Raw genomic sequence first — 26,777 nt, forward strand, 5'->3', positions numbered from 1 at the left:
ACCGCATCCTCCATTTCTCTTCCGCCTCCTCACTGCTTCCCAAGCGCGACCATCGATCTTCTTTTCTCGAGAGAGTTCTCCGAGCTGCTTCCCCAAGGTGACCGTCTCTCGATCTTCTTCTTCCCTTCAGTTGAGAGAGTTCTCTGCTTCCCAAGGCGACCGTCTCTCGATCTAGAGCCTTCCTCGCGAGCTGCTGCGATATCTCCCATCGATCTTCTTCTTCTCCTCTGTGCCTTCTCCGTGAGTTTTTCTGATAAGTTTTTAGTATCCATTGTCCACTATCTTCTTCTCCGAGTGTTTCTCAGTACCGCTTTTGTTCTTGTCAGTTTCAGAGTACTTGGTGTTCTACGCCTGTCAAAATGAGCTCTCCAGTCTTCACTTCTTTTCCTTCCCTTCAGTCCATATTTAGCCATGGGGACATGGTTGACACACTGCTGATGATTCTGGGATTCGTAGGCGCCGTCGACGATAGGTTAGCAATATCAGTCTTTTTCATGTTCGCTTGTGTCATCTTCAATGACATGGGTCAGGGTTCCATCGAAGCGGTTAACGAGGTACAAATTATTCTTATTAATATCTGGAAGTAGTTTTTCATTGCTCTGTTCGTTCTAAGTTACTTTCTGTCCAGATAGTAATCTACTTGGTGTATCTGGCCGACGGTAGCTTCTTAGCATCGTTCATGGGTAAGGTTTATTGATATGATAGAATTGATTATTTAATTTAATTTATTGTTGATTTTAATTGATTGAATCATTGGGCAAAGGGCTACTGTTGGTCGAGAACAGGAGAGCGGCATGCATCACGGATCAATCACCTAGGACACGACTAAGTTTATGATGGCTTCGGTAGCAATCGTCCTTGCCATACGGCTAGATCAATTGTGACCAAAGCCACAATCATGCGGTGAGAGATAATATGCATGATCATTTGTGTTAATTTTATACTCGATAATTTTTTATATGTATTTTTAATAGGAAAACTATTTGAAAAAACATATGCAGCCTTCTTAAACACTAATGTTTTTTTATAAATATGCATTTAGTTATATTTTTGAACTATAATTTATTTCGTATTTGATTTATACATATTTTATAAGGATCACCTTATTCTCTAACTCTTTACCCCCTCCACTTAAGATATTCTTAACCCAGACCCTCGCGATGTTGCCCCTTGCACCCAATTTCCATTCTTAACTCAAGCCCGTCACATGAATAGGTTGTGACTTCCATTTTTATATTTCACCGCGTCCTCCATTTCTCCTCCGCCTCCTCGCGAGCTGCTTCCCATGTCATGCCCTCAAAGAAGTCCCTACCGATAAAATTTCGACAACATCTTCACTGTACCGGTGACAATATGAAACATAAGTACATATAACCACAGACATACTCATCAGCAGTATACAACAGCCCACACGGTTGGATAAATAACACAACCACGCAGTTTTAATAACAACCTACATGGCTGAAACATAACACGGCGGAAATCACAAGATAAGAAACATAAAATAACAGAACAACTAAATGCGAGACGACTCGGCTTGACACAATAATAACAAACCAAATACAAGATACCACAAACGATACTCCAAATAACAGAATACACAAATACAAGAACAAGTACAAACCAAATTACAAATAGCATAAGGAATACCAAAATCATAAGATCATCCTCGAATGTGATGTGGGACTGGAGGACAGGATCTCCAAGCGACTCCATAAATCGTTTACCTGCTACCTGGTGAAATTACCAATTTACGGGGTGGTGACTATAAAGACTTAGCGGGTAATAGACAGATAGTGCATGAGTATAGTAAAGAACTAGAGATACAAAAGGTATACAATCTCGTAGGGAATATAACAGATACTAAAGTGATATCATAGTAAATGTCAATACCTGAAACCATATCCTAGGCTAGTATAGAAGGTCAGGAGTAGCAAAGTCCTGCTACAGTACAGCTCATATCTACATGGAATCATGTGAGGTATATGCATGTCAACAGTAAATAAGCCAGTGTCTAAACACATACCTCAGGTATATATCTCAATCTATGAAAGCATATCAGTATACATAAGCAACAACAGCATAAGCTAACAAGCAACAACATAAGCTAACAAACAGTAGCGTAAATAAACAACAACGACAACAAGTATAATAATAACAGCGTATGCATGGATGGTCACCCTGCCCACCTCTCTGCACCACACCCTTGTATGGTCGAGAGGCCGAAACAATGACAGATTGTACACCACTCCAGCTACCACTACTCTCGAGTGGCCGAGGGGGCAGTTGTATAGTAGCTGAATAGCTACATTTGCGACGGGGGTCCCTGCTGCCCGCGACCCCAGCTATTACTACCCATGAGTGTGTGAGTGGGGGGCACGACAGGACAAGCGACACGCTCCAGCTACCACTACCCATGAGTGGTCGAGCATGCGGCCCTGACCAACGACTGTCTTAACCACAAGGGAGCCAAGGTCGCCGGCAATGCATGCAATGACATGATGCGAATAATGCAACAGTCATCATATATATATAACAGAAACCAGGTATGCTACATGAAGCTGCATGCTCAATACGAAGCATAAATAAACAATAGTCAAACAGGTAAACATGGTATCTGGTATCTATATATATCCAGTGTCTAGTATCTGGTATCTGGTGTCTGGTATCTGGTGTCTGGTGTCTGGTTCCTTACAACTCCTGGAGCACCCAATCGAGGAGAAGGCTTGGAGTGAGAGGGTTCGGTCTCCGGCGGTGGTTGGCTGGGACAAAGAGTTCCGGTGGTCGAAGCTGTGGAGCGCAGGTGTGATGAGGGAAAATCGACGCTAGGGCTCAGATCTGCCAAGAACAACCCGCACAGATGTGGCGGCTCGAGAAGGGCTTCAACCGCCAAGCGAGCTCGATCGATGAAGAAAATGGGTTTCTCAGCAGACGGAGAGTCGATCGGCGCCGGCGACTGCTCCGTTGGGTCGACGATCTTCCGAGGGAGACTCGTAAGAAAAAGGCACGGGAGGAAATGAGAGAGCTGGCAATCGGGAGCTAGGGCATGACTGGTCGACCTTGAAGTTGCGGGGTCGACCGATGCTGTGGGCCTCACCGTCGATGGGTGGCATAGCGTCGGGCGATGGCGAAGGAGCGGTGTGACGGGAGAGGGATGGGTTCGGCGACAAGAATCGGGGATGAGAGAAAAGAAATCGGGTTAGTGGATTATGTTCTTAGGTCTAATTCCATTAACACTTAAGTTGAGTCCAAATCAACTCCCAACTTAATGATTATTCCAAACAGGCTTCCTTACAGCCCAATAATGGATCCCCATAAACATGTCACATGTCACACAGTATCTGTTTAAATCCCAGAAAATTTCCTAAAATTACTAAAACTTCTAATAAGATTATTTGTCAAATAACCTTATTATTTAATTATTATTTTGGGCATCGTATTTTATATTCTCCCCCACTAATAAAAATTTGGTCCTCAAATTTACTGCTCAACTCAGGGATCCTCATCGAGGGTAACCACCAAACAGCATACTCATATATCCCTCCATCCAAGATCATAACAAATCTCCAACAGTAAGGGATGACTCTATGGGTTATGAACTCACCCCGCTTCCGCTACTCTCACACTTCTATCTAGCCAACTGTGAGTAAATCAACTACCTCTAAAATCCATAACACACACTATTAGCAAACCTCTAACGTCCATATAATGTGCTCCGACTGTCCATCTATTTGAGGATAGAAAGTTGTACTAAAGCGAGGCTCCGAACCCAAAGTCTACTATAAAATCTGCTACTGCTATGATGTGAATCATGGATCTCCATCCGATACAATACTCAGAGATATACCATGAGGTCCGGTAAACTCTATAAAGTAACCCTGCTACTCGATCCAAAGAATTCGTCCTATAAATCGGTAAAAAGGAAACAAATTCGCCAACCCAACAATGATTACCCAAAGCATCATATCCTCTCTGTGTCCTGGGTAATCACACAATAAAGTCCATCGTAACAAGCTCTCATTTCCATTCAAGTATCCGAATCTACTGAGATAATCCTGTTAGTCATCGCTGTTTCGCCTCCGCTTGCTGACATACTAGACATCGAGCTACAAAATCCGCGATGTCTTTCTCCATGTCGCTCCACCAACAGGAACGTCACAAGACTCTATATATCGGGTATCACCCGCATCTATCGTAAATCGGGATCGGCGTGCTTCCTGAAGTAACTCCTCCCGGACCGGATCTAACTCAAGAACCCACATAATCTCTCGCGGAAATAATGAATCCCGTATAAATAATGTCACCACATTTTCCTCATGAAAATGGTAACTACTATCTTCAAAATCATAAGTCGGATAATTCTTCTTATGATCTTTCAGTCCTAGGAAAGCATATGGAACCACTCAACCGTGCTACTACAAAACTACACCTAACTCCTGGTACGATACCTCTGTGTAAAGTATAAATCCGTCTACACGAGAAGATAAAACTAACACAGGTGCAATAACTGCAACTGGTCTTGCAAGCATCTGTCTATACCCTTCCTAGACAGTCCAGTCAACAACATAACAATACGGGAGAAACCCTCAACCAATCTCCAGTAATATCCAACCAGCCCAAGGAAATTACGTGTCTCCTATACAGACTACGACTATCCACCTCGGATCTGGAATAGATCACAATATTGTCACTAAAGACAACATCACTAATCCATATACCCTAAGAATACCAAATTCATCGAGTCCATGAAAACATCTAAAGCACTATAAGCCTAAATGGTAAAACCAAAGACTCATAATATCCGTCATGGTTCAACATTGCATGTCCGTGTTGTTCCACTACAAGAACTATATCTAGTGGGAAAATCCATTCACGTATATCTTTAGTGAGACAGACCAGTCATGTACTCACCAATCTAATTTCCCAGTGATCCGCTCTCATCATGAGCTACAATCAAGATGTAAAATTATATCACCATCCTACCAATGGTGTTGCACCACCGAAATCCAAGGCGTCTCTTGATTCCCTAATCGATGACCAACAACTCTCCAAATGGTAGAGATACGGTCAATCCATGTGATAAGAGTATACAAAACTCTACTATTCTTATCCAAAAATATCCAAAGAGTATGTCTAATTTCATTCATTCAAATACTCAAAAATCCACCATAAAGGGCATGATGATCCAAAATCCAAAAGGGTCACTTCACCTCTTGACTAAAAGTTTACCCATCAAGAGAGTATCTCCACAACTCTCATAGGCGTGCCGTAAATATCCTCCGTCAACTATTGACATAAGGTCGAACACCCTGATCCGACATATAGACTTCAAGACTTTCAGTAAATGATCAGGTGATCAATGTCTTGAGCTACTTATAGATACAATGATAGTTGCATCGACTAAACATCGTCTTGCAACACATTATACTATGATTGCTCCTCCTGAGGTTCAGTAACCTCGAATGACGAGCAACGGCCGCAAGGGTAGAGGAGTTCTATCAAATGGCTAACTGGCATAACTGTCAATCAACGCTCTGCTCCTCGTAGTTCATCATCTGATATTTCCACTCGGTAACTGTGGAACTTCATTAGTGTTAATCAACTAACCCCACCTTTGTATCACCGCGGTCCTAAACACCTAAGTAACATCGAGGATATCCGCGATCAGTCCATGAGTCAGGATCCTCCATCGAATAGCTTTAGGCGAATCGACTGATCATTGCCTTATAAACCATTACACTACTGAAAGAGGCAATAAAGTACTCGCTCAAACACCTCAAATATTCACCAAGGTACGTTTTGTTCCCAAAATTCGTCTTCTGCATCTTCCTTCACGTGGTGCCTGGTCACGTAAAGGATACGCAACTAACATCATATTTTCTTCACCTGTACCAACCACATATCTGAATTTACTTACCAAGTTATACAACCAAATAACGGTTATATCTCGTAAGTGTTAAGCAGTTAGCTCTACACTTTTCAACATCGGTGGAGTCATCCAACTGAATGTACCTTCTAGGTTACTCAACTAGGTACATACAATCCATGGTCAAAGTCCCATAAAATAGGATATATCGATCCTTTACAGACTAGTCAAGCCAACAATGATTTGTGACAAATTCAGTCCATTCTAAGTCTATAAAAATCATATACTCATACGTGTCTTCTAGGTTATCTAACAAGACTCAAACAACCCAAATGTCAGAATCTTCATGAAACAGTGTAATTCAATCCTCTACTGACAAAACTAATAAAAGTAGTAAGTACTCTACTAAGTACACCGACAAGAATGGATCAATATTCTCCTGATCAAGTAAACAAAGGTAAATCGGTCCTCTACTAACCGAAACAACAAGAATAAATCGATCCTCTACGGTCCATTCTAAGTCTGTAAAAATCTTATACTCATACGTGTCTTCTAGGTTATCTAACCAGACTCAAACAACCCAAAGGTTAGACTCTTTATGAAATAGTGTAATTCGATCCCCTACTGACCGAACTAATAAAAGTAGTCAGTACTCTACTAAGTACACCGACAAGAATGGATTAATCTTCTCCTGACCAAGTCAACAAAAGTAAATCGGTCCTCTAATAACCGAAACAACAAGAATAACTCGATCCTCTACGGACCGAACCAACTAGAGTAGATCAATACTCTACTAAGCAAGTCAACAATGTTACATCGATCATCTACTAACCGGAACAACATGATATTTAGCAGATACTATCCACTACCAAACTAGTGTTAACAGAAGCTACTAATACTGGTGGTATGGTAAAAGAAATCCCATGAGACTGTAATCCTTGATCTCTAGTAGAGTCAATCGTAATCAGTGATTAACAAAACACATGTGATGTATGCTACAAACAACTAAACAGGTACTAACAAAAGAGTACTAATACATGACATAACTATCAGAATAACTATGCATGTACTAACAGAAATGTATAATAACAGTAAACTAACATACCTCCTATAACTTGGAGATTCCTATCGCTGCCTGGTCCTAAAACTCGAAAAGTCACATCGAGAAACCAAATCATGAAAAATCCAAAACATAGAAAATAGGCCTCGTAAACCTGTGGCTCTGATACCAAAAAATTATCATGCCCATGAGGAGTCCCTACCCACAAAATTTCAGCAACTTCTCACCTGTACCGGTGACAATATGAAGCATAAGTACATATAACCACAGACATACTCATCAACAGTATACAACAGCTGACACGGTTGGATAAATAACACAACCACGCAGTTTTAATAGCAGCCCACACGGCTGAAACATAACACAGTGGAAATCACAAGATAAAAAACATAAAACAACAGAACAACTAAATGCGAGCCGGCTCGGCTTGACACAATAATAACAAACCAAATACAAGATACCACAAACGATACTCCAAATAACAGAATATACAAATATAAAAACATGTACAAACCAAACTACAAATAGAAAAAGGAATACCAAAATCATAAGATCATTCTCGAATGTGATGTGGGGTTGGCGGACAGGATCTCCAGGAGACTCCATAAATCCTTACCTCCTACCTGGCGAAATTACCAGTTTACGGAGTGGTGAGTATAAAGACTCAGTGGGTAATAGACAGATAGTGCATGAGTATAGTAAAGAACTAGAGATACAAATGTAACGCCCCGCCCCTCCTGCTAAGGTCACGGGGGTTACTTTATCCTACTTAACAACTTATTAACTTATTACAGCAGAAGTCTTACTTGTAAATTTTTGAAACATAAAATCCATATGTCATACTTTACATTATTTCAAGACATATAGGAATTAACATGATAAAATGTCATGGAGTTACAATCATAAAAATATCAACTAAGCACAATTCATATTTAATGAAAGCAGGTCTTTTCTTCTTTAGCCAGTCACTACCACACACATCCTGCTAGCCCCTCCTGCTGCTCCCCTAGCTCATCCAACCTTTGCCCTTATCTGTGGTACAAGAAAGTAAGCTGTGAGCACTCATGGCTCAGTAAGTTCCTTTCCTACTCACAAAATCCGTATAGCATGTCAACAATCACACAGCATATATCAAAGCATAAAGTATCATAGCATATCATACATGATCATCATACGTATCATGAGCACAATCATAGATATCATGGCATAACCATGGCATAAACACAAGGTAGCATGGCATATCATAACATGATCATCATACTCATCATGGCATATTCATAAAGTATATGCAAGGTGAACTTTTAAAACATGCATCATGTCTTTTTAAAACGTATAGTATAGATACTTAAACATAATCTCAACATAAGAGGAGATCCCGGCTTGTACCACGTACATAAATGCGAGCGTCCTAGTAGGTCCAAGGTAGCAAGTCTTGAACCCTACAAGGCATATACTAGGCCCGTTTCTTAGTCCATCGCCCTAGGGGCACTTAGGAGCTCATCCCTAACGAGGCCCGTTTCTTAGTCCATCGACCCCGGGGCGCTTATGGAGCCCATCCTTGGTACAAGCCTTAAAAGTAAAATAGCATGTCATATTTACATAGTCCATATCACTCATGTCATATTCATGTCATGAAGAGTGCTCTTGATCCCACTTATAGGGAAGCAACTCTTTTAGGCATAGCTTAAAGCATGTATATTTGAGCACACAGCATATCATGATTTTGAGCACACAGCATATCATGAACACATGCATAATTAAGCATACAACCTATCATGAGTTTAAGCACACAACATATCATGAATTTGAGCACATAGCATATCATGAGTTTAGGCACATAGCATATCATGAATTTGAGCACATAACATATCATGAGATTGAGTACACAGCATATCATGAAAATAAGCACATAACATATCATGAAATCAAGTACAGTCATATCATAAAATAAGCACATAGCATATCATGAAATTTAGCACACGGCATATCATGAAAATGAGCACATAACATATCATGAAATCAAGCACACAGCATGTCATGAATAGGACCTAACATATATAAATGAACATCACAGCATGTCATACTCTCCACATATCATAAAGCATTGCATGTGAAGTTCATGGAAGAACACAATTAGGTCTCTAACCCTAGTAACAAGTGGTGGCCGAAACATGTAGAGATGGTTTAGGTTATCAAGCAACAAAAGAACATGTGAACCCTAAACATCTATCATTTCTTATGACATAAGAGGCATCTTAAGCATGTTAGGTATAGGTTCCAAGCTTTCTAGGTCCCTTTTCATAACCTGGCCGAAACTCATTAAGCCTCCTTTTGGGTTATTAACAACATACAAGCATGAACAACCCTAACAATTTTCATATCATATTCCATAAGAAACCACTTGAGCATATTTGATTTAGGTTCTAAGTTCTCTAAGCCTTTAACCCTAACATGGCCGAAACCCTAGCAACATGTTTCTAGGTTACAAGCAACATGAAAAGGTTGATCTTCATACTAACATATCAATACATATCATGAGAATCACCATAAGTACTTTTAGTCTAAGTTTCAAGCTTCTCAAGCCTTTTAACCTAATGTGGCCGAATCTTGTAAGCATGGGAATTAAGTTTCTAGTGGCATATTAGCATGAAGACCATAAGAACTTTCCTAGCATTCATTTCAAAGAATAACATGGACCACTTAGTTTAGAAATTTAAGCATCCTAGGTCTTAAAAACAATTGTGGCCGAATGCTAAAGAACAAGGATTCAAGTTTCAAGCAACATGTGAACATTAATTTATTTCATATCTCTTCATCAAGTAGATCATAAGTATCTTAGACTTGATTTAAACTTTCCTAGGGTTCAAGTCTTAAAATGGCCGAATCATCATATACATAAGAAATATTGTTCAACTTAACCTAAGATCATGGTATGTCATATTAGCTTCATATCTTGTCTTATGAGAATCATAGCATGCTTAAATTTTTAGGTTAAAGCCCTTCTAGACCCTCAACTCTATCATGGCCGAATGTACATGAATATGGAATCAAGTTCAAATTGACATACAAGGGGGAAAAACATTAACAACACCATTTATCATGAGGTACACATCATAAGAACAAGGGAACATGCTTGGTTTAGGTTTAGAGCTCTTCTAGTTCTTTTGTTCCTTTTATGCCGAAAATCTAAGTTCATAAATTTATGTTCTAACCAAACATTCTAGCATGAAAATATTAGTTTAACCCTCCTACCATAAGGTACATAACATAAGCAACATCATGAACATATCTTAGTTGGTTTTCAAGGTTCTTTAAACTCTTTCTTTTTGTTTGGCCGAAACCCTCATGAAACAACCATAGGTTTTTAAGCAATATTTTTACATAACAATCACGTAGCTATTGTACCACCGGTGAGGGAAACTTACATCCTTTCGCTTGTGGTTTTTCTTAAGGAGGAAAGTGTTCTAGTTGTTAAGGAAGGAAGAAGGTTCTTCTTCTTGTGCCTCCTTTGATTTCCTTTGCTTGGGAGGGCTAGAACTTGAAGATTTCTTCTTGGAAATTAGCTTCCTTGGAGAAGAACTTGACTTAGTGCTCGGATCAAAGAGTGGGAGGATCTCCTAGTCTCGGTGAAGAAAAGAAAAGGAGGAAGGAGGAGGAAGAATGAGGAAAATAAGAGATTTACTTCTCATTTTTCTATTTATTCATCATGAGAGGAATTTATGCCTTCATTAATCTTTCCCTTAATTCATCCATTACTCCTCTCTTGATTCCCACGAAAATGAGGAGAGGGAAGGGTGAGGAAGACAACTTGCCTTCTTCTTGTTCCTTCTCTTAACCAAGAGGGAGAAGAGGTGAGCAATTTGATTTTCTCTTGCTCTTTGCTTTATTTTTTCCTTCTCTCCTTTAACTAACATTTTTATTCCTTCATATGCATATGTTACTCTCTATCCTAGTGGTGATCATGCCATTAATCTTTCTCCATTATGGGTGGGAGGTTCAAGGTTCAATCCTTGGCCTCCACCTCTTACCTCTTATTTTGTTTCTTACTCTTCTTTTTCTCTTATTCTTTTTATTTATTTCCATGCTCTTAATGAGAATAATACTCATGTATTTATAAGAATTCGTGGGTGTTATAACAAAGGTATATAGTCTCATAGCGAATATAACAGATACTAAAGTGATATCATAGCAAATATCCATACCTGAAACCATATCCTAGGCTAGTATAGAAGGTCAGGAGTAGCAAAGTCCTGCTACAGTACAGCTCATATCTACATGGTATCATGTGAGGTATATACCTGTCAACAATAAGTAAGTCAGTGTCTAAACACATACCTCAGGTATATATCTCAATCTACGAAAGCATATCAGTATACATAAGCAACAACAGCATAAGCTAACAAGCAACAGCATAAGCTAACAAACAGCAGCATAAATAAACAACAGTAACAACAAGTATAATAATAACAGCTTATGTACGGATGGTCACCCCGCCCACATCTCTTCACCACGACCCCTGTATGGTCGAGAGGCCGAAATAATGACAGATTGTACACCACTCCAGCTACCACTACTCTCGAGTGGCCGAGGGGCAGTTGTATAGTAGCAGAATAGCTACATCTACGACGGGGGTCCTTGTTGCCCGCGACCCCAGTTATTACTACCCATGAGTGTGCGAGTGGGGGGCACGACAGGACAAGCGACACGCTCCAGCTACCACTACCCATGAGTGATCGAGTGTGCGACCCTGGCCAACGACCGTCTTAACCACAAGGGAGCCAAGGTCACCGGCAATGCATGCAATGACATGATGTGAATAATGCAACAGTCATCATATATATATAACAGAAACCAGGTATGCTACATGAAGCCGCATGCTCAATACGAAGCATAAATAAACAATAGTCAAACAGGTAAACATGGTATCTGGTATCTATATATATCCAGTGTCTAGTATCTAGTATCTGGTGTCTGGTATCTACTAAATATCATAGATAGCAATGAGAGACTGTATAGATATAGATACAAGTAGCTCAAAGATTAAGTGGAAGTATCAAACGCTGGAAAAATATGAGTGGAGTCAAGATAAATACAGGAACTATCCGAAGGTATAGCTCATGCACTAAGAGCAATGTACTAAAGAGATAAAGCAAGAAGTACTCGCCTTTAACTGTAGATCGTGTCAACCGTCTTCAACAAATCCAGAAGATCACATCCAACTCGAATCCTATAAATACAAGATACGATACAAAACTAAGGATCTATAGTCAATGTGTCAACTATCAACTAACCTAAACTGATTCAAACTCTTCCTTCACATACTTCAATTTAATCCAAGAAAGGCATGGACTAACAATCCAACTTATCCAGTCCAATTTAATTCCATCAACAACTAAACATCATGAATCGAGCATGCATAATTCTTCCGCATAATCAATTTCTAACTACCGAGGGAGAATCGTAAGAAAAAGGCTCGGGAGGAAATGAGAGAGCTGGTGATCGGGAGCTAGGGCATGACTGGCTGACCTTGAAGTTACGGGGTCGACCGATGCTATGGGCTTACCGTCGACGGATGGCATAGAGTCGGGCGACGGCGAAGGAGCGGTGCGACGGGAGAGGGATTGGTTCGGCGACAAGAATCGGGGATGAGAGAAAAGAAATCAGGTTAGGGGATTATGTTCTTAGGTCTAATTCCATTAACACTTAAGTTGAGTCCAAATCAACTCCCAACTTAATGATTATTCCAAACAAGCTTCCTTACAACCCAATAATGGATCCCCGTAAACATGTCACACAGTATCCATTTAAATCCCAGAAAATTTCCTAAAATTTCGAAAAATTCTATTAAGTTTATTTGTCAAATAACATTATTATTTAATTATTATTTTGGTCACTGTATTTTACATCCCAAGTGACCATCGATCTTCTTTCTTCTCTTCGGTTGAGAGAGTTCTCCTAGCGACCTGCTTCCTAAGGCTACCGTCTCTCGATCTTCTTCTTCTCTCCGGTTGAGAGATCCCTCCTCGCGCGCAGCTTCCAAGGCGACATCTCCCATCGATCTTCTTCTTCTCTGTACTTTCTCCGTGAGTTTCTCTGCCAAATTTCAAGTACCCATTGTCCATTGATCTTCTTCTTCTTGATAAGTTTCTTGCTCCTAAGTTTTTGAGTATTGCTTTTGTTCTCCGTCAGTTTCAGAGTACCTGTTGTTCTACGCCGGTCAAAATGAGCTCTCCAGTCTTCACTTCTTTTCCTTCCCTTCATCCATATTCAGCCATGGGGACATGGTTGACACGCTGTTGATGATTCTGGGCTTCGTCGGCACCATCGGCGATGGGTTAGCGATACCAGCCTTTTTCATGTTCCCCCTGTTAGGACCAAAAGTAGCTAGAGGGGGGGTGAATAGCTCGTCGCGTTTGCTCGGTGGTCGGCGTTGCTTGTTCCTTCAAAGATGTGCAACGGAAATACAAAGAAACAATCACACAACGCTAACACGGTTGGTTTACTTGGTATCCACCTCACAAGAGGTGACTAATCCAAGGATCCACACCAACATACACACCCTCCACTAAGTAAAACTCTCCTTTATGGTAACTACCAAGGGCGGAGAAGCCCTACAAGACTCAATACAAGAAGAGAGGGAAAGGATACAAGAAATACAAGCTTACAATGAGTATAAACCCTAACCCTAGCTTCTCTTCTTGGCTTTGATCCGCCTCTTGACTTGGAGAACTTCCAAGATCCTTCAAGAACTGGCGATCTGAGCTTTGTGAGTGCTGTGGAGGAGCTGGCGAGAGATCTGGAGTGAATCGGTAAAGAGATGCCGAAGGAATCGTGCGCCTGCGGCCTTTATCGACGCCAACGGTCGGATCCCGATCGATTCGAATGTTCCCAATTGATCGGGGAGGCTTTGGATCGATCCATGGATCGATCCAGAGCGCCTCTGTGCTCTGGAAAAATGCCTGGTTCGATCCACGGATCGATCCAGCGCTTATCGCGCGAAGCAGCAGCGTCCCAATCGATTCACTGATCGATTGGGACATCTGGATCGATCCAGAGGCTCTCTGTTCGCTAGAAAAGGCCTGGATCGATCCACTGATTGATCCAACACTTGGTTTTTGCCCAAAACCAAGTTCCAAGCCTCTCAAACCAACATCCGGTCAACCTTGACCTGTTGGTACATCATGCCTAGCATCTGGTCACTCCTTTGACCTGCTAGGACTTCCCACCAAGTGTCTGGTCAATCCCTTTGACCCACTTGGACTTTTCTATTCATGCCAAGTATCTGGTCACTCCCTTGACCTACTTGGACTTCCATCAGATGTCTTGTCAACCTTGACCTACCTGTATTTCCTCGTGCCAAGTATCCAGTCAATCCTTTGACCTACTTGGACTTCCCAACACCAGATGTCCGATCATCCTTGATCCATCTGGATTTTCCCTTGCCTGGCTTCACTCACCAGGACTTTCACCTAGCTTCACTCACTAGGGTTTTCCATCTGCCTAGCTTCACTCACTAGGGCTTTCACCTGGCTTCACTCACCAGGACTTTCACCTAGCTTCACTCACTAGGGTTTTCAATCTGCCTAGCTTCACTCACTAGGACTTTCCTTCTGCCTGGCTTCACTCACCAGGACTTCCATTCTACCTAACATCCCAGTTAGGACTTCCCAGTCAAGTATCCGGTCAACCTTGACCTACTTGACTCTTCTTCAATCAATTTCTTATTGTCAAACATCTAAACTCAAACCAAGACTCAGCTTGGTCAACCAGGTCAACCTTGACCTGAGGGATGTTGCACCAATAATCTCCCCCTTTTTGATGTTTGACAATACCACAATAACACTTACAATACCACATGTAAGTTAGGCTAATCTTATAGCCTCAATCTTCATGCCACTAGGTAATGAACACATAAATTAAGCTCTTCATTCTCCCCCTAAGAGGGCACACTCCCTCTAGGTAATGAAAGCCTAACTTACACCCATTCACAGGTCCTTTCATTCTCCCCCTATTGGCACACATCAACCCATCTTTGGGCATACATCAACCCATGCCCCAATTTTGGGTACACATCAACAAATCCATTTGTTGACGACTCTCCCCCTGAAGAGTTGCTCATCGTTGTTCACAACATCACTCGTTGTGATCAACACGATAATGAAGGTCCCATACCCTTCATTTATCCTTAACTTCTCCCTCAATGTAGACAAATACTCAACCTTGAGCATTTTCTAACCACTTGAGTTCCCACTTGAAATAATGAGGATATCCACTCCCCATTACAAGTTCAAAAGCTCATACATGAGCATTTTCTTTAAAGAAGGTTAACCACCTACCAAGGTTCATGAAAAATAATTTTTCATGTCTTTAAAGAGTCCCTCCCCCTAAAGACATGGTGGTAACTTCTGTCATTGCACCAACAATGACTTGGAATCCCTAAACCTTTAGGAAACCCAAATTTAGAAGTTTTGAGGTTCAAAAACTCAAGATTTGAAACAAATCTCAACCTAAACTTCAATGAAGCCTTCCTTAACCAATCCATCCTTGTTTTCACATGAAAACACCCTTTGTATGTATACAAATGTATTTTAGGGGTTTGGAATGGTTACCTAGACTCAAAGAGGTTCAAAGATGCTGAAATCAGGCCTTCCCAGCCAAAATCAGCAACTTGGATCGATTGGAGTTGGGTTCCAATCAATTGAACCTTTCTGAATCGATCCACTGATCGATTCAGACTACCTGGATCGATCGGCTGATCGATCCAGCGAGCTTCTGTTCGCGGGATATTTGCCTTTTGAATCGATCCACGGATCGATTCAGGCACTCCAATCGATCCATGGATCGATCGGAGCTCTGATAGTTGCTGAAATTCCATTTCAGTCAACTTCAGAAACCCCTAGAAAATTCTACAAAAATCCAAAAATCATGAAATTTCGTGTAGACATTATTTAGGGCATACTCAATCATGGAAAAATAGTTTTCTATGAGAATACATCATATTTTCAAAGATTGACACAAGCTTGAAAACTTGCTAAAACTTTAGCGTTTTCTTCAAGTTTGTGTCTAACTATTCAATGGTGATTACTATCAAAAGATAGCCTTCACCATGGTTTTCCAAAAGCATTTTTTAAAAACATTTTCAAAACCAATATCTCATCATGTTCCTTGGGCATAATGCACATGACTTGTACATTAGCTTTCCCAATGATGGGAAAACACATAACTATGTGTTTTGATGAACCTAAAAACTCAAAAGAATGCACTAAATCAACATCTTGAGCTTTGTTCATCATCCTAACATCTCACTTGTATCTAATGTACACTAAAGCACATACAAGTCACCTTATAGTCTTTGTGAGATGTAGATTTTGGTTTTGCCCTACTCTAGGGATCATGCATATCTATCTAGGCATTTTAAAGATATTAGACATCCACCTAGGATGTCACTTGTTAATAAGTGTTGTTAAATGTCATTTGTCCTTAACTACAAGGAATTAAACTAATGCATGATAATGTTATGGCATACATCAAAATAAAATAACTTTCAAAAGAAAAATTCCTATAACTACATGATGTATGAATGTCATGACATGGTATTTTTGGATTTTGCATAATAAAACATGAATGCAAAAATAGACATGATGTCATGGCATATGATGGGAAAACAATCACGGCAAGATTTAGCATAAATAAAATATACCTAGATTAACTATCTAAGTATCCTTAAAATCTTAGCTAAACTTACAACTTAAACCTAGATTGCCCTAAAGTGCTTCATGAAAATGCCAAAGCCTAAATTGGCATTTCTAATTCTCTTGATTAATGCATGCCAATTGAAAATAAGCATATCCTCAAATGTTGGCATATTTCATTTTTCCACAAGAGTAGCACCTTTAAATTAAGGCCCGGATTTCCTTAAATTTCCTAAGAACATACCAAAATCCCAACTTGGTAGTTCTTATGAATTTCCCAATATGTGTCATTTAAGATTAAAATCAATTCTTCCACCATTAGGCACATTTTACTCTTTCAAGGAGTAAATAATAATCCCTTTTCATTTTCAAAGGTTAACAAAACCTTGAAAATGCTCCTTGAGTGTCAATTTCCTCAAAGTTGGGTTAACTACCCTTCTAATCAGAGTTGACACTCTCTAACCCATTTATGGGGTAGAGAAAATGCTCCTAGGAACCCCAACACCTATTGGTGCTCCTTGGATGCTCTAGGTACTCACTAGGAATAACTTCCCTAGATACCTTCCTAGTGACCTTGTTGGGCTTCTTAGAAGCCTTGGTCACATTTTCTAGGTCAACTCTAGGGATAGCCTCCCTTGTGACCTTGTTAGTGACTTTCTTAGACTTCTTCGAAGTCATAGTCACTTTGGTTGCAAAGATACTTCTAGGGATATCTTCCCTTGTATCTTTGACTTGACCTCTAGACTTAGGGTTTGTTCCATAGCTATATGGAACCCTATGATAACTAGGCGCAACCTTTTTAGCTTTGGGTTTGTATCCCAAACCTCTATGGCCATTGGATGACTTTTGTACCCCTAAACATAGGTTATGCTCATTTTGCCCTTTTAGGATATTTTTCATCCTTTTTAGGGTCTTTTCCATTTTATCAAGTCTTGATCTCAAGACTTGATTTTCTATCATTAAATCCTTAGATTTTGATTTTTCATTATACCCATGAGCATTTTTGTTTTTGGGCTTGTATCTATTATCCTTAGTGTTCTTTCCCAAGTATCCATCTACCTTCCTAACCTTAGGTTGGGTAGTTTTGGCATGTAGGGCCACATGCTTTTCCTTAAAGCCCTCATGCTTCCTATTCTTATGGTAAATCGCATTGAAATGATAAAAATTAGAACTATCATGCTTTTTACCATAATGTAAAGGAGTAGACTCAATAAATGTTACCTTCTTCTTTACCTTGGAGGCTCCCCCTTGACTAATGCCTCCTTGAGCCTTGACCATCTTCTTTCCCTTGAGGCATTGACTTCGATAATGCCCTTTTTGTTGACACAAGAAGCACACAATGTGCTCTTTGCTCTTCTTTGTCCCGGGGGTGGTCTCCTTGGGCTTCACCTTGCCCTTTTGTGCCACTTGGCCCTTCTTCTTGGCCAATTTAGGGCACTTGCTCTTGTAGTGCCCATGTTCCCTACACTCAAAGCATATAATATGATTTTTATTATTAATTGAAATATTTATACCTTTGCTTGTAGGGTGGCATCTTTCCTTTGGATCCGAGGTAGAAGCTTCCTCTTGATCGGACCTTGATTCTCCTCCATTTGATTTTTCTTGACTTGTGGAGGTAGAATCTTCTTCCTTCTCTTCGTCTCTTGACCCGGATGTAGAAGCTTCTCCTTCTTCTTGATCCGGCGTCACCAAGGATTGCTCCCCCTCAATCCTAGAAGTGGAGGCTTCATCATCTTGAATATGAAACAAGGAGTATGCTCCCTCCTTGTTCCCTTCGTTGCATTCCCTTGAGGATGAAGCTTCTTGGATTTCCTCTTCTTCGGAGGTTGAGCATCTCTCAACCTCGGAGTCCTCCTCTTGGTCTTGCTCCAAAGAGTCACCCTCTCTGGATACTTCTTGCTCTTGTACAGTGGAGGGGATCTCTTCATAAAGCTTGGCCAATTTGCTCCATAATTCCTTTGCATCTTCAAATTCTCCAATTTTGCAAAGGATGGTGCTTGGCAATAAATTAACCAAAAGCTTGGTCACTTTGTCATTTGCCTTGCACCTTTGAATTTGCTCCGAGCTCCATTTGCTTTTCTTGAGAGGCTTGCCCTTGGAGTTTGTTGGAGCTTCAAATCCTTCCATTAGAGCAAACCATTGCTCTATCTCCATCATAAGAAAGTTTTCGATTCTTGATTTCCAAGAATCGAAGCTCGTGGAAGTGTATGGTGGAGCCACCCTTGTGTCAAATCCAAGTCCATCTTGGAATTGCATCTTGAAGTTGAGCTTCTTGAAATCTTTGACTTTTGATGAATTTGCTTCAACTTCTTCACCCTCTAGCTTTTCTTGTTATGCTTGACCCTTCCGGCGATGATTCCGGTGAAGAGCGGCCTCGCTCTGATACCACTTGTTAGGACCAAAAGTAGCTAGAGGGGGGGGGGGTGAATAGCTCGTCGCGTTTGCTCGGTGGTCGGCGTTGCTTGTTCCTTCAAAGATGTGCAGCGGAAATACAAAGAAACAATCACACAACGCTAACACGGTTGGTTTACTTGGTATCCACCTCACAAGAGGTGACTAATCCAAGGATCCACACCAACACACACACCCTCCACTAAGTAAAACTCTCCTTTATGGTAACTACCAAGGGCGGAGAAGCCCTACAAGACTCAATACAAGAAGAGAGAGAAAGGATACAAGAAATACAAGCTTACAATGAGTATAAACCCTAACCCTAGCTTCTCTTCTTGGCTTTGATCCGCCTCTTGACTTGGAGAACTTCCAAGATCCTTCAAAAACTGGCGATCTGAGCTTTGTGAGTGCTGTGGAGGAGCTGGCGAGAGATCTGGAGTGAATCGGTGAAGAGATGCCGAAGGAATCGTGCGCCTGCGGCCTTTATCGACGTCAACGGTCGGATCCCGATCGATTCGAATGTTCCCAATCGATCGGGGAGGCTTTGGATCGATCCATGGATCGATCCAGAGCGCCTCTGTGCTCTGGAAAAATGCCTGGATCGATCCACGGATCGATCCAGCGCTTATCGCGCGAAGCAGCAGCGTCCCAATCGATTCACTGATCGATTGGGACATCTGGATCGATCCACGGATCGATCCAGAGGCTCTCTGTTCGCTAGAAAAGGCCTGGATCGATCCACTGATCGATCCAGCTCCTGGATCGATCCACTTATCGATCCAACACTTGGTTTTTGCCCAAAACCAAGTTCCAAGCCTCTCAAACCAACATCCGGTCAACCTTGACCTGTTGGTACATCATGCCTAGCATCTGGTCATTCCTTTGACCTGCTAGGACTTCCCACCAAGTGTCTGGTCAATCCCTTTGACCCACTTGGACTTTTCTATTCATGCCAAGTATCTGGTCACTCCCTTGACCTACTTGGACTTCCATCAGATGTCTGGTCAATCCCTTTGACCTATCTGTATTTCCTCGTGCCAAGTATCCAGTCAATCCTTTGACCTACTTGGACTTCCCAACACCAGATGTCCGATCATCCTTGATCCATCTGGATTTTCCCTTGCTTGGCTTCACTCACCAGGACTTTCACCTAGCTTCACTCACTAGGGTTTTCCATCTGCCTAGCTTCACTCACTAGGGCTTTCACCTGGCTTCACTCACCAGGACTTTCACCTAGCTTCACTCACTAGGGTTTTCAATCTGCCTAGCTTCACTCACTAGGACTTTCCTTCTGCCTGGCTTCACTCACCAGGACTTCCATTCTACCTAACATCCCAGTTAGGACTTCCCAGTCAAGTATCCGGTCAACCTTGACCTACTTGACTCTTCTTCAATCAATTTCTTATTGTCAAACATCTAAACTCAAACCAAGACTCAGCTTGGTCAACCAGGTCAACCTTGACCTGAGGGATGTTGCACCAACACCCCCGTGTCATCTTCAACGACATGAGTCAAGGTTCCATCGAAGCGGTTAACGAGGTACAAATTATTCTTATTCATGTCTGGTAGTAGTTTTTCATTGCTCTGTTCAGTTCTAAGCTGCTTTTTGTCTAGAACATAATCTACTTAGTGTATCTGGCCGGCGGTAGCTTCTTAGCATCGTTCATGGGTAAGGTTTATTGATTTGATAGAATTGATTATTTAATTTAATTTATTGTTATTTTAATTGATTGGATCATTGGGCAGAGGGTTACTGTTGGTCGAGAACAGGGGAGCAGCAGGCGTCGTGGATGCGAGTGCCGTATCTTACAGCGGTTCTCCGGCAGGATGTTGAATATTTCGACCTCAACACCGGCACCAGCAGTGAAGTCATTACCAGCATCACCAGTGACAACCTCGTCATACAAGACTGCCTAAGCAAGAAGGTGCCCAACTTCATAATGAATTGCGCCACCTTCGTCGGATGCTACGCGAGAGGATTTTCCATGATATGGCGGCTGACGCTGGTGGGATCGCCTACAGCGGTGCTACTTGTCATCCCCGGCATCCTGTACGGCCGCATCCTCATGGAGCTCGCTCGGAAGATGAGGAGGGAGTACCAGAAGGCTGGCACGGTGGTGGAGCAGTGTGTTTCCTCCATCCGCACCGTTTACACTTTTGTGGAGGAGGAGCGCACCATAGCCAAGTTTTCTGCCACGCTTGATGACTCTGTCAATCTCGGTCTCCGCTAGGGCTTCGCGAAGGGATTGGTTGTCGACAGCAATGGCATCATCTTTGCCATTATGGCCTTCTTTGTTTGGTTCGGCAGCCGCATCGTCATGTATAACGGCGGCAAGGGCGGCACCGTCTTCGCCGTCAGCAACTCAATCATCTTCGGCGGCTTGTAAATTCCCAATTTTCTTCTTCTTCCCTTCTCTCCTCTCCTCTAACAAAGTTTAAGTTTATTGGGACAGGTCGGGGCTCTCCAATTTGAAGTATCTCTGAGGCGATCTCCGCCGGTGAATGCATCTTGGAGGTGATCCGGCGAGTGCCGAAGATAGACTCTGGTAGCTCGAATGGAGAAGCTCTAGAGAACTTGTCCGAGGACATGGAGTTCAGAAACGTGGAGTTCGCATACCCTTCCAGGCCGGACAACTACATATTTCGGACTTCAACCTCAATGTGCAAGTAGGGCGGACTATGGCGTTGGTGGGAGGCAGCGGGTCAGGAAAGTCGACGGTGATTGCGTTGCTTGAGCGGTTCTACGACCTGCTCGTCGATAAGATTCTGCTCAACGGGACAGACATCAAGAGGCTGCATAAGAATTCTCCAATTGACCTTATTGTGCTCAATCATGCTAAATTATAATATTTTTGAACCTTTTCAAGTGGCTTCTCTGTAAATATTCTTGCTGTGATTGCAGAGGATTTGACGATCTTGTCCAAATATAAACATATTTCTTCGATTGAGCTGAAGTATTCTATGGTCAGTTAGCACGTTTGGAGCATTATTCTTATGAGTCTTGTATAGAATAATATTCCTCTGTTTAGTCGCAATTATGTTTTTGAAATTTCGAGTTTGCTAGAATTTGTATTCATTCTTTGCTTACCAAGAATGGTTGTCCGGTTTGCCTAAATCGCTCAACTAACTTTGTGCTTGATTGATCAGGTCAGATGAATTGGGTGAGCCCGTGTGTTAGAAGGGCAACTAGACTGGACGCGTTGGGTGAATCAATTGAGTTTGAAGAGCTAGTCTTATCGATTGGATTTAATGGGTGAATTATATCGATAAGTAGTTATTAATCCTATGCAGGATTAATTTGGGGATAGAATCAGATTAGTTAGATCAGATCTTAGAATAGTATAGTATGATCCTATAAAAAAAAAAAATTAATTTAGTATATGATAGGATGATTAAATTCATTAATGCAAACTAAATTAATTTGATATTTAATTTTTTAAAAAAATTAAATTAAATCACATTAATAATATTATTAATTATATTAATGACATTAATATATATTTTAATGGGATAATTAGATTAGGATTTGAGTAAATTTATTTAAACTATTTTTTTTGAATTAGAAGTTGATTTAAACTATTTTATTTAGACTATTTTATTTTCAGTTATTTAATTTTTATTTTATTCTAACTATTATTATTTTTAAAATAATAATAATACTATTTTTTTATTTTTATTAGGATTCTTTAATTTTATAATTTTATTAATCTTATTTTTTATTTATATTTTTATTAAAAAATTAAATTAAAAACTATGGATAATTTTAAGAGATGATCCTGAGTTTAATGACATAAATTTTAAAAAAGTTTTTTTTTCGGATCATCAACTTTTGTATAAAATTATTTGATAAATAATTATGTTTTTATTTTTTTAATTTATTCAGTTAAGTTTAAATAAAGAATTCTATTTTTTTTTCTTTAATTTAAAGTTAAAAAGGGAGGGGTATAATCGAAAATAAGCACATCCTTTTAAAAAATATAAAATTTTGTTTTTTTAAGTATTCAGAAATGTAGATAAATTATCTAAAATTTGAAGCTCATCTAATTATGTTAAGTTGAATTACTCGATTTTGTTTTTTGAAAAAAAACAAGTAAAACTTTTTAATAAAAATTAATTGATTTATTAAAAAATAGTTGTTAATTGTGCGGCTAGATTTCATGCGGCAAAGACAACAATCACCTAGGACACGGCTAAATTTATGACAGCTTATATAGCAATCGTCCTTGCCATACGGCTAGATCAATTGCAACCAAAGCCACAATCATGCGGTAAGAGATCATAGGGATGATCATTTGTGTTAATTTTATACTCGATAATTTTTTATATGTATTTTTAATAGAAAAAATATTTTAAAAAACATATGCAGTCTTCTTAAAAACTAATGTTTTTTTACAATATGCATTTAATTATATTTTTGAAATATAATTTATTTCGTATTTGATTTATACAAATTTTATAAGGATCGCCTTATTCTCTAACTCTTTACACCCTCCACTTAAGATATTCTTAACGCAGACCCTCGCGCTGTTGCCCCTTGCACCAAATTTCCATTCTTAGCTCGAGCCTGTCACATGAATAGGTTGTGACTTCCATTTTAATATTTCACCGCACCCTCCATTTTTCCTCCGCCTCCTCGCGAGCTGCTTCCCAAGCGACCATCGATCTTCTTTCTTATCTTCGGTTGAGAGAGTTCTCCTAGCGAGTTGCTTCCCAAGTCTACAGTCTCTCGATCTTCTTCTTCTCTTCGGTTGAGAGAGCCCTCCTCGCGAGCTGCTTCCAAGGCGACATCTCCCATCGATCTTCTTCTTCTCTGTACCTTCTCCGTGAGTTTCTCTGCCAAATTTCAAGTACTCATTCTCCATTGATCTTCTTCTTCTTGCTGAGTTTCTTGCTCCTATGTTTTTGAGTACCGCTTTTGTTCTCCGTCAGTTTCAAAGTACCTATTTTTCTATGCCGATCAAAATGAGATCTCCAGTCTTCACTTCTTTTCCTTCTCTTCAATCCATATTCAGCCATGGGGACATGGTTGACACGCTGCTGATGATTCTGGGCTTCGTCGGCGATGGATTAGCGATACCAACCTTTTTCATGTTCCCCCATGTCATCTTCAACGACATGGGTCAAGGTTCCATCGAAGCGGTTAACGAGGTACAAATTGTTGGGTTGCAAGGTTGCAAACATAGTCCCACATTGAAAAGACATGGGAAAGATCATGGGTTCATAAAAGAAAAAGATATCTCCATTAGTATGAGGCCTTTTGGGTAGAGTCCAATTGCAAAATCATGTGAGCTTAGGCCCAAAGTGGATAATATCATACAATTGTGGAGATATCTAAATTTTTTCCGATCCAACATTGGTATCAGAGCCTGGGCTGCCAGAAGGTTTAACCGCCGACTATGCATAAGAGATATCGTCTGGCTGAGTCATGTGCGTACAATATTGACCTTGAACAAAGAAAGTGTGGGCTCGGACCAAATACCAGGCAGGAAGGCAGGAAGTCTTGTTTGAGGGGACTTCTTGATTTGATAGAATTGGTTATTCTATTTAATTTATTGTTGATTTTAATTGATTGGATCATTGGGCAGAGGGCTACTGTTGGTCGAGAACAGGGGAGCGGCAGGCGTCGCGGATGTGAGCGCGGTAGCTTATAGCGGTTCTTCGGCAGGATGTTGAATATTTCAACCTCAACACCAGCACCAGCAGTGAAGTCATCACCAGCGACACCCTCATCATACAAGACTGCCTAAGCGAGAAGATTCTGCTTATGGTTGAGATCGCAGATAGGGCTGATCAGCCAAGAGCCTGCTCTGTTTGCTATCTCTATTAAAGAGAATATACTCTTTGGGAAGGAAGACGCCACTATGGAGGAGGTTGTGGCCGCCGCCATGGCTGCCGATGCCCATAGTTTCATCTCGCTACTTCCTTAGGGATACGACACGAAGGTAAGATGTGTGTTTTTTGTTTGGTCAAGTCAGATGATGGCCGGAAAGAATGGTGTGTGCAGGTGGGAGAAAGAGGAGCGCAGATGTCCGGCGGTCAGAAATAGAGAATCGCCATCACTAGGGCGGTGTTGAAGTCACCCAAGATCTTCCAGCTCGACGAGGCCACCAGCACCCTCGACTCCGAGTCGGAGCGCATCGTCCAGGAGGCCCTCGACCACGCCTCTGTTGGCCGCACCGTGATCGTCGTCGCCCACCTCCTCTCCACCATTTGCCACGTCGATGTCATCGCTGTCGTGCAGGACGACCACATCTCGGAGATCAGTTCTCATGATCACCTCATTAACCTCTCCGACAGCCTCTACTCCTCACTCGTCAGCCTCTATCGGACCACCACCCACCTCCCCGAAGGAGAGACCAGCTCCGTCACCGTGCAATTGGGCATCAGCAGCAGCGTGAACTCCCGCTTCTCTGCCGCCAGTCCCAACAGCTCCGACCGCTCCATAGCGTTGGCATCGCCGGAAGAGAACGCCGATGATAGCACCGGGATGCCGAGGCTACCGGTGCCATCCTTCCGGCGGCTGCTGGAGCTGAACGCGCCGGAGTGGCGACAGCGCTACTGGGCAGCGCTAGTCAGCGCTATCCAGCCTACCTATTCCTACGTCCTGGGCAGTATCACCGCCTTCTCCTCACAAGAATACATTTTACACATGGTCGAGGAGGCGCAAGCCGGGCCCAGTCGAGAGTGCGTCCGGCAGTCGTGGTTTGCCGGCGCCGGAATGGCTTTCTCCCAGAGTCTCATGATTTGCACAAGGGCTCTAGATTTTTGGTACGATCGTACGGAGGCAAATTGATCGCTGATGGAATCATATCCGCCAAAGCTTTATTTCAGACTTTCATTATCCTCGTCTCCTTCGGCCGCATCATCGGTGAAGCCGGCAGCATGACCACCAACCTCGCTAAGGGTGTCGACGCCATTGCCTCCGTTTTTGCCGTGCTTGACCGTGTCACAGCCATCGAGACCAACGACTCGGACGACCACTATCCCGAGCGGATTGTCGGTGACATCGAAATCCACGGAGTCGACTTCGCCTACCCGGCGCGCCCCGATGTGGTCATCTTATGAGCCTTCTCGCTCGGAATCGAGGCCGGTAAGTCAACGGCGCTCGTCGGGCAGAGCGGCTTCGGAAAGTCGACCATAATCAGGCGCATCCATAGGTTCTACGACCCGGTCAGAGGGACGGTCAAGATCGACTGCAGGATCCTCCAACTCGTATAACCTCTGGGCGTTAAGAAAGCACATTGGCATGGTGGGCCAAGAGCCGACATTGTTCGCCGGAAGCATCCGTGAGAACATCACGTATGGGAGCAATGGCGAAAAGACACCCGCAGAGATCGAGGCGGCGGCACGGGCGGCGAACGCACACGAGTTCATCAGCTCGCTGATGGATGGGTATGAGACGCAGTGTGGCGACCGGGGATTGCAGCTCTCCGGCGGTCAGAAGCAGCGGATCACCATCGCGCGGGCAATCTTGAAGGACCCAACGATCCTGTTGCTAGACGAAGCGACGAGCGCGTTGGACAGCCACTCGGAGGAGGCGGCTCTAGAGCGTCTGATGGAGGGACGGACCAGCGTGGTGGTGGTGCACCGACTCAGCACCATCTGACACTACCACCTCATCACCATTCTTGACCAGGATGCCGTCGTGGAGAAAAGGACCCATACCTCACTCATGTTCAAAGGGCCTGGTGGGGCCTACTTCGGACTAATCACCTTGCAAAGTGGCGGCGCCACGTCTATGTGATACTATTTTATTTCCCAAACCAAA

General features: G+C 41.9%; 1 pseudogene; it reads left to right on the top strand.

The window, feature by feature from the left end:
- Positions 1-419: 419 nt before the first annotated feature.
- LOC122026826 lies at positions 420-26,753 on the top strand (annotated as a pseudogene).
- Positions 26,754-26,777: the final 24 nt, after the last annotated feature.

This window comes from Zingiber officinale, chromosome 10A (genome assembly GCF_018446385.1).
Source record: "Zingiber officinale cultivar Zhangliang chromosome 10A, Zo_v1.1, whole genome shotgun sequence".
Taxonomy (NCBI): Eukaryota; Viridiplantae; Streptophyta; class Magnoliopsida; order Zingiberales; family Zingiberaceae; genus Zingiber; species Zingiber officinale.